The following is an 11,817-nucleotide window of genomic DNA, read 5'->3' on the forward strand; positions in this document are numbered from 1 at the left end:
GAATACTAAGTTTAGTAAATGGTATTTCCGCCTGAGAAACATCCACAAATTGAATTTTTGTACTTTCTGAAATATTTATCACAAGCTGAATTCATTGGTGAAGTCTGATTTATAAGAAATATTTTGGAAAGATACATTTTAGAAAGCCACCTTTGTCCTGCCTGAAGTCCCAAGAAGCTAAATCTGCATTTTGCTCTTTCCCTTCTGCCAACCAGTGATTAGCATTTCAATAGGCATGAATGAGGGTGTGAACTTTCTCCCAGGACAGGGACAAATAGCCTTGGGTGTGAGGAGGTGTTGTGGCCTTAGCAGAATCGCCCGTGGGCTGGGCCCAAGGACTTGATTAACTTCAAAGTGGCTTACTCAGAGGAACAGCCACCCCCCTCATAGTTAACAGGTTTGGTGTAGTCTCGGTGTAATGTCATAATTATTATTAAACAAAGGCGTCCCACCTGTTCTAGCAGTGAGGGTCCACACCTGTGACTAAGTGCTTTGTTGTCTCTTCTGTTGCCGCCACTCTTCGAGCCAGGTGCTTCCAGGGAACACAGCAGTTTAGCAGAGTTCTGTAAATGTGGTCCTGGTCCATGCACTGTTACAATTTACACATACAGCCCTGCCAAGTACCACCCATCAGGGGTTAGACTGACGCATTTTAGTGTGGTGGTCCGCATCACTACACTAAAAGCCATGAGTCACGCATTTATATCGCCTCCTGACACCTTTAGCACTAACTGGCACAAGCTGAGACGGATGCCGGAGTAGCGATCCATTAGGTAAAGCAGTGTGAGCCTGGTGAGTGCAGTGCACACATTGTGTACTGCCTGACCACAGCCTACTGCATACAGTCTGCGAAGCTTTGCAAATTAGAGTTGGCACTGTGCAGTGGCCTGTGGGCTGGCTGTATTCAATCAGCAGAGACTCGCTATCAGGCTGGGCAGCAGCGCAGCCTCGTGTCGTGGCTCTCACAGTGGACAACAACAGTCTATATCCGCAGTGATCGAATCACCTAGTAGTGCGCTTGCAATGAATGATCCTGGGGCAGCATCTTTGCCTTGCTGGTTGTTTGGCAACTTGCGCCACCCCTACACTGAAATGAGTGGCGGGCAAATTAAACTTTCTCTTTCTTGTAGAGCACATGCTGCAGGCAGAGAGGCTGGTGCCCTCTGGTCAACTTGGCACCTAATTGGCAGGGCCCTCTTTGTGTGTTCATCTAAACATGCCTTGCCGTCAGCGTCCCTTGCACCATGCAGAATGTTATTATTCTTTGCATCCTGTGTGATGTGCATACCCCATGGAAGGCACCCCTGCTGCTCGGGCAGGCCTTCCGTAAAACATACAGCGGGGCATCCCTTTTGGCGAGATCGAACATAAGGCTTTGTTCTTCGCAGACGATATCCACCTCTCCCTTATGAATCCGGCCCAGTCGTTGCGCGTGGTACAAGGGGAACTGCGAAGTTTCGAGCAGGTGGCTTGATTCAAGGTAAATTATACAAAATCTTTCATACTTAACCTTACTCTTCCCTCTGCGACGTGTCTCGCTTGAAACTTATGAAACCTTTTCAATGGGCGAAACACTCCTTACTCTACTTGGGGGTGCGTCTCACGGCTAAATTGAGCGATCTTTATAACATGAATTACCCGCCTCTACTAGCCCAGTTCCAGCAGGATTGCAAGCCATGGTCACCTCTTTGTATTTCATGGCTGGGGCGGATTAATGCTGTTAAAATAACGGTCTTACCCACATTTTTATACTTGTTCCAAGCGCTCCCCATAGCCTTAGAGGGTTCGCTATTGCCAACATTACGCACGTTGGTCACTAAATTCCTCTGGCAGGGGGGAGGGCTCGCCTCCCTCTTCACGTACTTCATCGTACGCGGGTTCAGGGAGGACTGGCCTTACCTGACTTTGCCTTATATTACCAGGCTGCTCAGCTACGGATGGACACTGAGTGGTCAGCCAAGGTATCCGAGAAACATTGGCTTCACATGGATCACGCCGTTGTGGGGAGGTATATTTGGGATGTGCTATGGAAGCCTAAACAACACCGCCCTGCCAACGCTTATATTAGCACCCCCACCCGTACGACTCTCACCACATGGGATAAGGTTACCAAGAGGATGGGATGGATGTCTATCCCTTCCCCGTACACACCTATCCATTTTAATACAGATTTCCCTCTGGCGCTCCGTGAGGGGCCTTTTGATTGTTGGAGGAAGGGGGATTGCCTCAAAATAGCGGATATGTTTCGTGATGGGGAGGTTCTGACTTTTGATGAATGCAGGAAGGCATTCACCCTCCCTTTGAGTGAACAGTACCACTACTTACAACTTAAGCACTGGGTCCTGACGCCGCCTTTTCGAGAGGCGGCTGTTAGGGAACGTACGGAAATTGAGAAATCTGTGACCCTGCGGGCAGGGTCCATGAAGGGAGCTATTTCGGCGTTATACGAGATGCTACTTTCCACTACATTTCCCCCCCGGGCGGGGTACATGCACTTTTGGGAGCAGGTTTTGGGGAGGGACATAGAAGATAGGGAATGGTTTCATGTTTGGAGGGATATTTTTAAGCATAATCGATCCTTAGCTCTACGGGAAGCCCCTTACAGACCCCTCTACGACTGGTACCTCTACCCTACCAAGCTTCGGCATATCTTTCCAGACACATCAGACTTATGTTGGCAGGGATGCGGCCTGCAGGGGGACTTCAGGCATATACGGTGGGACTGTCCTAAGATCCGTCCATTCTGGGATGAAATCCTCTCTCACATCAACGATATCCTGGGCTACCCCATTCACACCTCCATAGACTTCGCCCTTCTAGGTCTCCGAGACCCTCTTTTGGTTAGACAAACTAAAGCGGACAAAGCGATCATGTGGACATGCTTGGGGGCGGCCAAGCTCACTTTGGTGGCTGCATGGAAAAATCCAGAGGCCCCGGCGATTTCTTTATGGCATGCTCACCTATGGAGGATCTTGTCCATGGAACGCCTGGTGGACAATCTCCAGACTGATTCCGACGACTTTACACTGCACTGGGGACCTCTGGTGTCCTACCTAACCCGGAGCCTGCTGTCTGCAGTTTGTCTGCCAACTGTGCGGGCTATGCATTTATTTCAGTTTTAGCAGCCTCCGGTTGAAGATGGTGAGCCTTGGTAGTTGCCTAGAGTGTACTATGGTCTAGTTTGTGCATCGTCAATACTGCCTATATCACTGCTTATTTCTGTCTCTGTTCTTTACTGCTTTATTTCTTTTATTTTTATTTCGTCACCACCGAATGGGGCGGGAGAGGAGATTCTATTGGATTGGGGGGGGGGGTTACTTGTTCAGAAATTAGCATCATTTACCTGGTACGGGACGGTGACCGGCCTGTGGACTTTGCGAAGCTGAACCCACCATAGCTCCTTATGTCGCCTCCCGGGCAGTTGCACGCCCTTTGTACTATTAAGACTGCAGTCTTTTGTATTTGATCATGTTTGGTGCTTAATAAAAAGACAACTTTGATAAAAACAACATACAGGGGGTCCTTTAATCATCAAAAACTGCTGCCAGCCACAGCGAGACACTCCGGAGGAGAGCTGCCTGTGACTCTCGATCAGGTCTCTTGACAGAGCTTTAAACTGCAGCTGTAGCCCTTCACCGCCCTCCTCTGTTGAATCCCTGACACAGCTCAAGACTGTAAATAAATCTAGTTGGCAAGGCTCTCAGCTTGGAGACACACTTCCATGCACTGGTGGAATGCAGCAGTCATGTTATTCATGCACTCTGCCTAGTGTTGACACCTTTCCAAGAGATGTTTAGTTGTTGTTTCAAGGGTCTGCTAATGCCTGGACGTAATACTAAATAGAACTGGAAACAACATCTTATTTCTTTATTTGTAACATGCCATTTCTGTATTTGTTTACTTTAAGTATTAATCATGGATCAGCTCTAGAACATATTTAAAGGGGCTTTCTTCTTATATTTGTACTTTGAAGTATGTACAGATAAAGGGAAAAAATATTTACCGGATTTAAGTGATTTTGATTATTTTTGTTCTGGTTGGAACAACAAAATATCTGCCCTGTGTTCATTTGATCTCTGCAGCATACATGTGCTTACCTGTATTAGGGTGCAATGAAGTGCAACGGCATGGGGGTGTGGGACATTTTATGATGATGTATTTACTTTTATATCTTCTGGGAACCCAAATCATTTTGTGTCAGTATTTTAACCTTCCATTTCAGTTTTTTTTAAAGGAGTTTCAAGACTGAGCTTCTCATTGATCAAAAGGGTGTAATTTCATAGTATCTGTCTTTTTTCCATGCACTTCATTGCTTCGTTTTATTCGCAAAAATATGTCACACTATAAGTCACACATTTGGCAGTATAGTTTCCCTCATTTAAAAAAAAAAATAACTATTTTTATTAATTTTATCCCAGTCTACTGCATCGCATGATGCATCATGGTAAAATGTATTTCAGAGTTTACATTGATTACCCTCATAGAATATCGGCAGGAGTAATTGGTTCATTATAACATAAACAGTTCTTAATAACATCTAAAATTTCAGATCTCAGAATCATTCAACCCTTATAGATGTCTATATTTCTGTACTTATCTCTTCTACGTGTGGTAGGTCCACCTTGTTTCAGCAGCACCTACTTCTACCATGGACCAGCATATGTTACCCCTCCCCATGCCCCTGGGGGGGCCTCGATGTTTATGGGAGGGCACATGGCATTGTCCAAGGTTAGGCCCCCCCGAGCCGCAGTGATGCGGTCGAGGAGGGAGGCCTGAGGCGAGCATGGACACATGGCCTATCGCATATATGCCCTTAAGGTCAGTCTGTCGCTTATCCTTCTGGTGGGGTATCTTGGAGTAGTTGCAACTCTTGTAGTATGTTCTCCCACAGTCCACTATAGGAATTATTCGTAATCCCATTGACCTCTTCTCGCCGCAGAGCCACTGTCTCAGCCCTATCCCATTTCAAAGTTGCTGCCTGCCGGTGCAGTTCGTTCAGGAGAGTGTGTGCCTTCCAATGCATTGATGTTAAGCGGTGCGCTATTAGCAATGACAGGTCTATGAACTAAGGAGTCACCTTTTGGGACTTTCTTCGCTTGTATAGGCCTAGCATTACCCCATCCAATGTATGTAGGGTCGTACGACCTGTCAGTGTTGCTAGTGTGTCTGTAATCACTCTCCATAATGTCGTCGCTGCTGTGAATTCCAGAACATATATATCAAATCCGTGTTGGGCGTGTGGCATCTAGGGCACAGGTGGGAAGCCTGAAACATTCTATGGAGGCTGGCAGGGTATGTTATGTTGGCTGTATTAGAACTTAGCATTGCAGGATAGTTTCCGTGGATATTCTGTGGCCCTTTCTGACTCTTTGAGAGTCAAGTCCCCGCCTACATTTCTTTCCCAACTTCGGCGTGTTGCTATTGTGCGTCAATTGTCGTGTGTGCTAGAGTCTTGGCAAACCAGGTGGCCAGGCGGTGGCCACTACCCAAGAAGTGTAAAGTGTGTACAAGGGGTTGCTGCTCAGGTTCCGTGTCAGTGATGCTCCATAGATGGCCTAGCTCAGCTAGCAATTTGCCATAGGCCAGGAAATGTCCCGCCAGCAGTTCATATTCCTCCTGCAGTTGACTGAAGGGCATGAGTGTTCCATCCATAAGCAAATCTCCAAGATTACTCACTCAGGTGTTCACCCTTGTCACCAAGCCATCCCACCCTATAAGTTCCCCGAATGGTGCTATAGTACCGATCCGTATAGCTGGAGAAAAGGGTACTGTAGTAAAGTAAGATCTGCTTTCATGGTTACTCCCACCCTTTGCCTGGTATCAGTGCGCTTTTGACCAAGTCTGTTGGGATGCTAATCAGGACCCCAGCAACTGTGCTCTCTCCCCTAAATTCGTTCTGGTTATTTGGTACCTTCACAATTGGCTACTGGTGTACCCTTATAAGTCTCTAGTATACGGTACTAAGGTACCCAGGGCATAGGAACACCAGGGGTCTCCTCTGGGCTGCAGCATCTATTGTGCCTCCCATGGGAATCCACATAAACTGTGACAACAGGCCTGTCATTGCAACCTGTGTTATTTGGTGCTTGCATCTCTCACAACAGGTATAAGTGTACTTATATCGGAGGTCACTGTACTTAAAACCTATAAGTCACCCTTATGGTAGGCTCTTCAGTCCTGAGAGCAGAGTGCTTGGATATAAGTGTGAGGGTGCCCCTGCATGAGCAGGACACCCCTACCAACCCCGGAGTCAATTCTCCAGGCTTTGTAAGTGCGGTCAGCCATCTTAAGACATATAGTGGACATCAGTCAATACAAGATGTCTAACTATATAGTCGTTATATATTCCATCGGACCCTCAACCCATCCTTTTGTTTTTTTGTAGTAACTATATAGTAGCCTCATCGAACCCAGTCATGTTTGGTATCAAACATGATGGAATCGTACCCCCACACCGATTCCGGTGCTGGAAGTATGATCCCATGTACTCCCGGTAACAGCCTTTCAGGGTCTGCAAGCAAGATAGTGCTGCTGCCGACCACAGGTACGAATGTGCCCTCCTGCTGCTGAGCCAAGCTGGAGCACGGGAAGGTAGAACAATAGGTTTCCTGTCACAGGGAGATGGGACCAACTACCAGACAGGACTTAGGGCCCGATGTAGGTAAATCCCATTTACCGATTTTGAAATACCGAATTGTACCGATTCGGTATTTTAAAATCGGTAAATGGGATGTAGGTCCCAACATCTGGATTCGTTACCGAATCCTTAACAATTCTTTAATTACCGATTCGGTAAATACCGAATCGGTAATGCCCATTCATTCCTATGGGCTTTGAAGCCCATAGGAATGATTAGGCATTACCGATTCGGTATTTACCGAATCGGTAATTAAAGAATTCACAAGCGTGCAGGGGGTGTCACTTTGACACCCTCTAGCACCCCCAAAACGGGCATGTGTGCAATGTGGCACACAGACATGCCCTAACGGCACGTCTGTCTGTCACATGGCACATGTGTACATGCACAGATGTGCATGTACACAGGAATCGGTATTTTACCATGGATTTGTATTCCATGGTAAAATACCGATTCTGTAAGCCATGTGATGATGGAACATTGGCTTCCTACATTACATTTTCGGTAATTTTACCGAATCTTTATCATTACCGAATCGGTAAATATTACCGAATCGGTAAATTTACCGATTCGGTAATGATAACGATTCGGTAAAATTACCGAAAATGTGCCCCTACATCTCGATAGCCCTTTACCGATCGGAAACGGTCGAAAATCGGTATTTTCGGCCGATTCCGATCGGTAAAGGGCTACCTACATCGGGCCCTTAGTGTATTGGGCTGGGGTGGGAGCACTTTGCAGCACCACCAGACTGCTTTGAAGGGTACATTTGGTGTCCTCCTTGCATACTCCAGTTTGAGCCAGTTCAGGCATCCTTGGTTCCCGCTCTAGTGTGAAACTGTACAAAGGACAGGGGAGTATCCTCCCCCTGGCCAGACCCTCCTCAGGGACGGACCCCTCCGAGTCGTTCCAAGCCTCCTACAGGTACCATACCATGTGAGTCACAATGCGTATACTTCTGCAAAAACTCTTGCAGGCAATACAAACCAGATTGTTGGCCTCATAGGGAGTCCATGCCCCTGCAAACAGTGCCTTTCCTATCATTGTCAGTGCTCTGGCCACTGATAGTCTGCTTACCTCATTGGTCTGTCTACCAGCCAACCATCTCGATGTCCGCTGCAGCTGTACCGTTAGGTAATAATATTCAAAGTTTGCCACACCCAGACCCCACCTATACACTGGCAGTTGAAGTTTGCACAATGCCACAAGCTTCCTCCCCTTGTTCCATTTTAAAAATCCCAACATCGCATGTAAGGCATGAAAAGCGGATCCTGGGATTGACACCGGAAAGTTATGAAGGGAATATAGAAGCTGGGGAGCATCACCATCTTTGTGTGAGATACGCGCACCTGCACCATAAGTGGCAGGGTGCTCCAGAATGTCATCTGGGGGTGGAGAGAGGAAATAGCTCTGGTGAGATTTCCATCTATATGGTCTTGAGTGCTGTGTTATATATCTGTTAGCGCTGCGGGAGGAATAGGCAATACACTGATCCTAGTTTTTAAAGGATTTATTTTAGAGTACAAAGTGTCCGAACTCTTCTTCTTTGCTGTTGTCTTCCCCCTCGGAGATCGGCTTCTAGCTGCCTTCCTGATCCCAGACTCTGCAGCTGAGGCGCGATGGTCCCTGTCGAGTCTCCGTCGCGGGACAGGCTCGTCAACCTCCGTCGTGTCGTTTGTATCAATGCCCAGTGGAAAAGAAAGATAGCAAGTGTCAGTGGAGTGCTCCCAATGGTTTTAATACCTATAGGGAAAAGGAGTGAGGACTACCCTAACCGTGCACCTGTCTACTGAAACGCGGTAGTGAGGGTAGGAAAGAAATTGTGCTCAGGGAAAAGGGGCACCAGGACCAGATAGGGTTGCCTCAGGGTACGTCCGTACGTGTGGTTCTGCCCGTGACCCAGCCCCGGACTTTGTCACGTACCTGACGGAGCCATACACCTCCCGCGGGTGTATGGCTGGGTGGCTCGTACTATCGGTGGCCTCCTGGCTTCTCTCCCTCAGTCGTCCCTCTCGTGCCTCCGGCTCTGTTCTCGTCTCGTCTCTCCTCACTCTGCTCCGCTTCGCTTTCTTCTCCAACTCCGCTCCGTTTCTCCGTCTCCTCCTCCTCGGTGAACAAGCACACCCCTGATACGTTCTGTGCCGTATATGACGTCTCCGTGTCCTGACGTGACTCCTCCCATGGGTAATCCCAATCTTCGTTAAAGGGCCAGAGTTCTGATTGCGAGTCTGCGTTTGTGTTGGGGTTCTGTAGAGGGTACAATTTGTTAAAGGCAGAGTTTGTCCGTATTGTCTTTTCATCTTGATCACATTCCGCATTTCTGGACACCCCCATATTGTTACATACCTCCCCCTCCAGACACTCACGATCGGTGAGTGAATGACGTGACAAGAAATCAGCCCCTACATTTTCAATACCCTTCCGATGATGGACAGAAAATGAGAATGGTTGTAGAGACAAAAACCATCTAAGCACCCTCGCATTATTTGATTTATTGCGGGCCATCCACAGCAGTGGAGCATGGTCGGTAAATAGATCAAAATGTCTCCCCTCTAGGTAATAAGCAAGTTTCTCGCTGGCCCACTTGATCGCCAGACATTCTTTTTCAATGGTAGCGTACTTTAATTCCCTGGGGAAGAGTTTTCTGCTCACGTACAAAATTGGGTGATCAAGCCCATCAGGTCCTATTTGCGAAAGCACCGCTCCAATCCCGTAATCCGATGCATCTGTGTGCAACGAAAATGGGCGAGAAAAATCCGGAGAAGATAATACAGGTGTTGACGTAATGATGGACTTCAATGTGTAAAAGGCCTCCGTCATCCGCTCAGTAGGATGCACCGGAGTAGACGGCTTCCCCTTATCTTTCAGTGCATCCGTAAGGGGTGCGGCTTTGTCAGCAAACTGTGGGATGAACCTCCTATAGTATCCGACAAGTCCCAAAAAAGATCTCATTTCCCTCCTAGTTGCTGGGAAAGGGGTGTCCGAAATAGCCCTCACCTTCTCGATTTGTGGCTCAATCATTCCATGTCCCAGCACATAGCCAAGATATTTAACCTTTTGGAAGGCCAATTTACACTTTTTGGCGTTCACTGTTAGGCCAGCAACCCTTAATGTCTCCAAAACAGAGGCCAGATGATTCAGATGCGACCGCCAATCTGGACTGTAGATGACGATGTCATCTAGATAGGCGGACGTAAAGTCATTCAACCCAGCTAGGACTCTGTTCATTAAACGTTGGAACGTTGCTGGCACCCCGTGGAGGCCAAACGGCAAGACCGTAAACTCAAAATGACCATCTTCAGTCGAAAATGCCATTTTTTTCATATCCTCCTGACGCAGGGGCACCTGCCAATACCCTTTCGTCAAATCAAGGGTAGAAATGTATTTAGCATTGCCCAACCTCTCAATCAAGTCGTCCACTCTTGGAATGGGGTATGCATCAAACAGAGATATATCGTTCAGAGCCCGAAAGTCCATGCAAAAATGGCGACTGCCGTCCGGTTTAGGAACCATTACGATGGGGCTAGACCAATCACTCTTGGATGGCTGGATTACACCCAGCCGGAGCATCTCCTCTACCTCAGCCTTGATAGCCGCTCTCCTGGCCTCGGGGACTCTGTACGGTTTGATCCTCACTTTTTTTTCTGGTGGAGTATCGATACAATGTTCAGCCAGAGAAGTTCTCCCTGGTCGGCTGGAAAAGACGTCCGTAAAATTAGTTAGAGTAGCTTTCAGTTCCATTTGCTGCTGTCCTCGCAGTTCATCATTTTGAACCAGCATGTCAATGGTGGAGCTCTCAGATCCCGCATTGTCCGCCAAGTGAACAGCGGCAGGGGGCGGCCCCAGCCATTTCTTCAAAAGGTTGATATGATATGACTGGTGTTTGTTTGGAGCGATCTGCAGTTTATAGCTAGTACGCCCTATGACAGCCGAAACCCTATATGGGCCCATCCACTCCGCCTTAAACTTATTGGAGGAGGAAGGTAGTAGAACCAAGGCCCAGTCGTCCACCTTTAGTTGTCTCCACTTTTTCCCCTTATCATACGCCTTTTTCTGGACTGTCTGGCTGGCCGCAAGATGGTCCCCCGCCAGTTCTCTTAATTTAGCAAGCTTAGATTTCAAGGCCGTGGCGTAATCAAGGGTAGTGGCGACCTCCTCAGACTGTTCATTGACCCACGCATCCCTGGTCATTTCAAGTAACGAGCGAGGTTGGCGGCCGTAGAGAAGTTCAAAAGCAGAGGCCCCCATACTACTCTGTTTCTGGGCTCTAATTGTGTATAAAGCCAATGGTAGCATTTTGTCCCAGTCAGACCCACTAACTTCCATCATTTTCCGGAGAGTCGATTTAAGGGTACGGTTGTAACGTTCCACCAGTCCGTCCGTCTGAGGATGGTAAACAGAGGTACGGATCTGGTGGATGTTCAAGGTACCACAAATTTCCTGCATCAGCTTGGAGACGAAGGGAGTACCCTGGTCCGTTAGGATTTCTTTCGGGAACCCTACCCTACTAAACAGTTCAATCATTTTATCCCCCACTTGTTTAGAGTTGGCAGCTGACAAGGGAAATGCTTCCGGAAACCTGGTGGCATAGTCGACTACGACCAAAATGTGTTGAAACCCCTTTTTAGTTTTGGGTAATGGGCCTATAAGATCCATCCCGACCCTCTCAAAAGGTTTCCCAATAATCGGTAATGGTTGCAAAGGGACGGCAGGGGGTCTGACCATATTCATTCGTTGACAAATGTCACACTTTCGGCAATAGGATTCAGTATCTCTATAGATCCCGGGCCAAAAAAACTGTCTGAGTACATTTTGGGTCGTCTTTTCAGCACCGGTGTGTCCGGCGACCAGGTGGCTATGAGCAAAAAAAAGAACCTGCTCCCTGAATGACACCGGTACAAGAAGCTGAGCCGGTGCCCCCTCCTTCCCAACTCTGTACAGCAGGTCATCTTTTATGATGAAGCGGGGAAAACTTTTGGAGCCTATGTCCCTCTGGTGTGCCTGTTCCCACGCATTCATCAGAGTTGGGTCACTGATTTGAGCAAATTTAAAGCTTTTGTCTAAGACCCACGGATCATGAGGGAGTATCGCATGTACAGGTTCACCGCGTACCCCAGTGGATCCGAAAGCTCCGGTCCCCCTATCAGTGTCTTCCAGGCTGTTTACTTCGGACAATGTGG

The sequence above is a fragment of the Lissotriton vulgaris genome, chromosome 11 (genome assembly GCF_964263255.1).
Source record: "Lissotriton vulgaris chromosome 11, aLisVul1.2, whole genome shotgun sequence".
Classification (NCBI taxonomy): Eukaryota; Metazoa; Chordata; class Amphibia; order Caudata; family Salamandridae; genus Lissotriton; species Lissotriton vulgaris.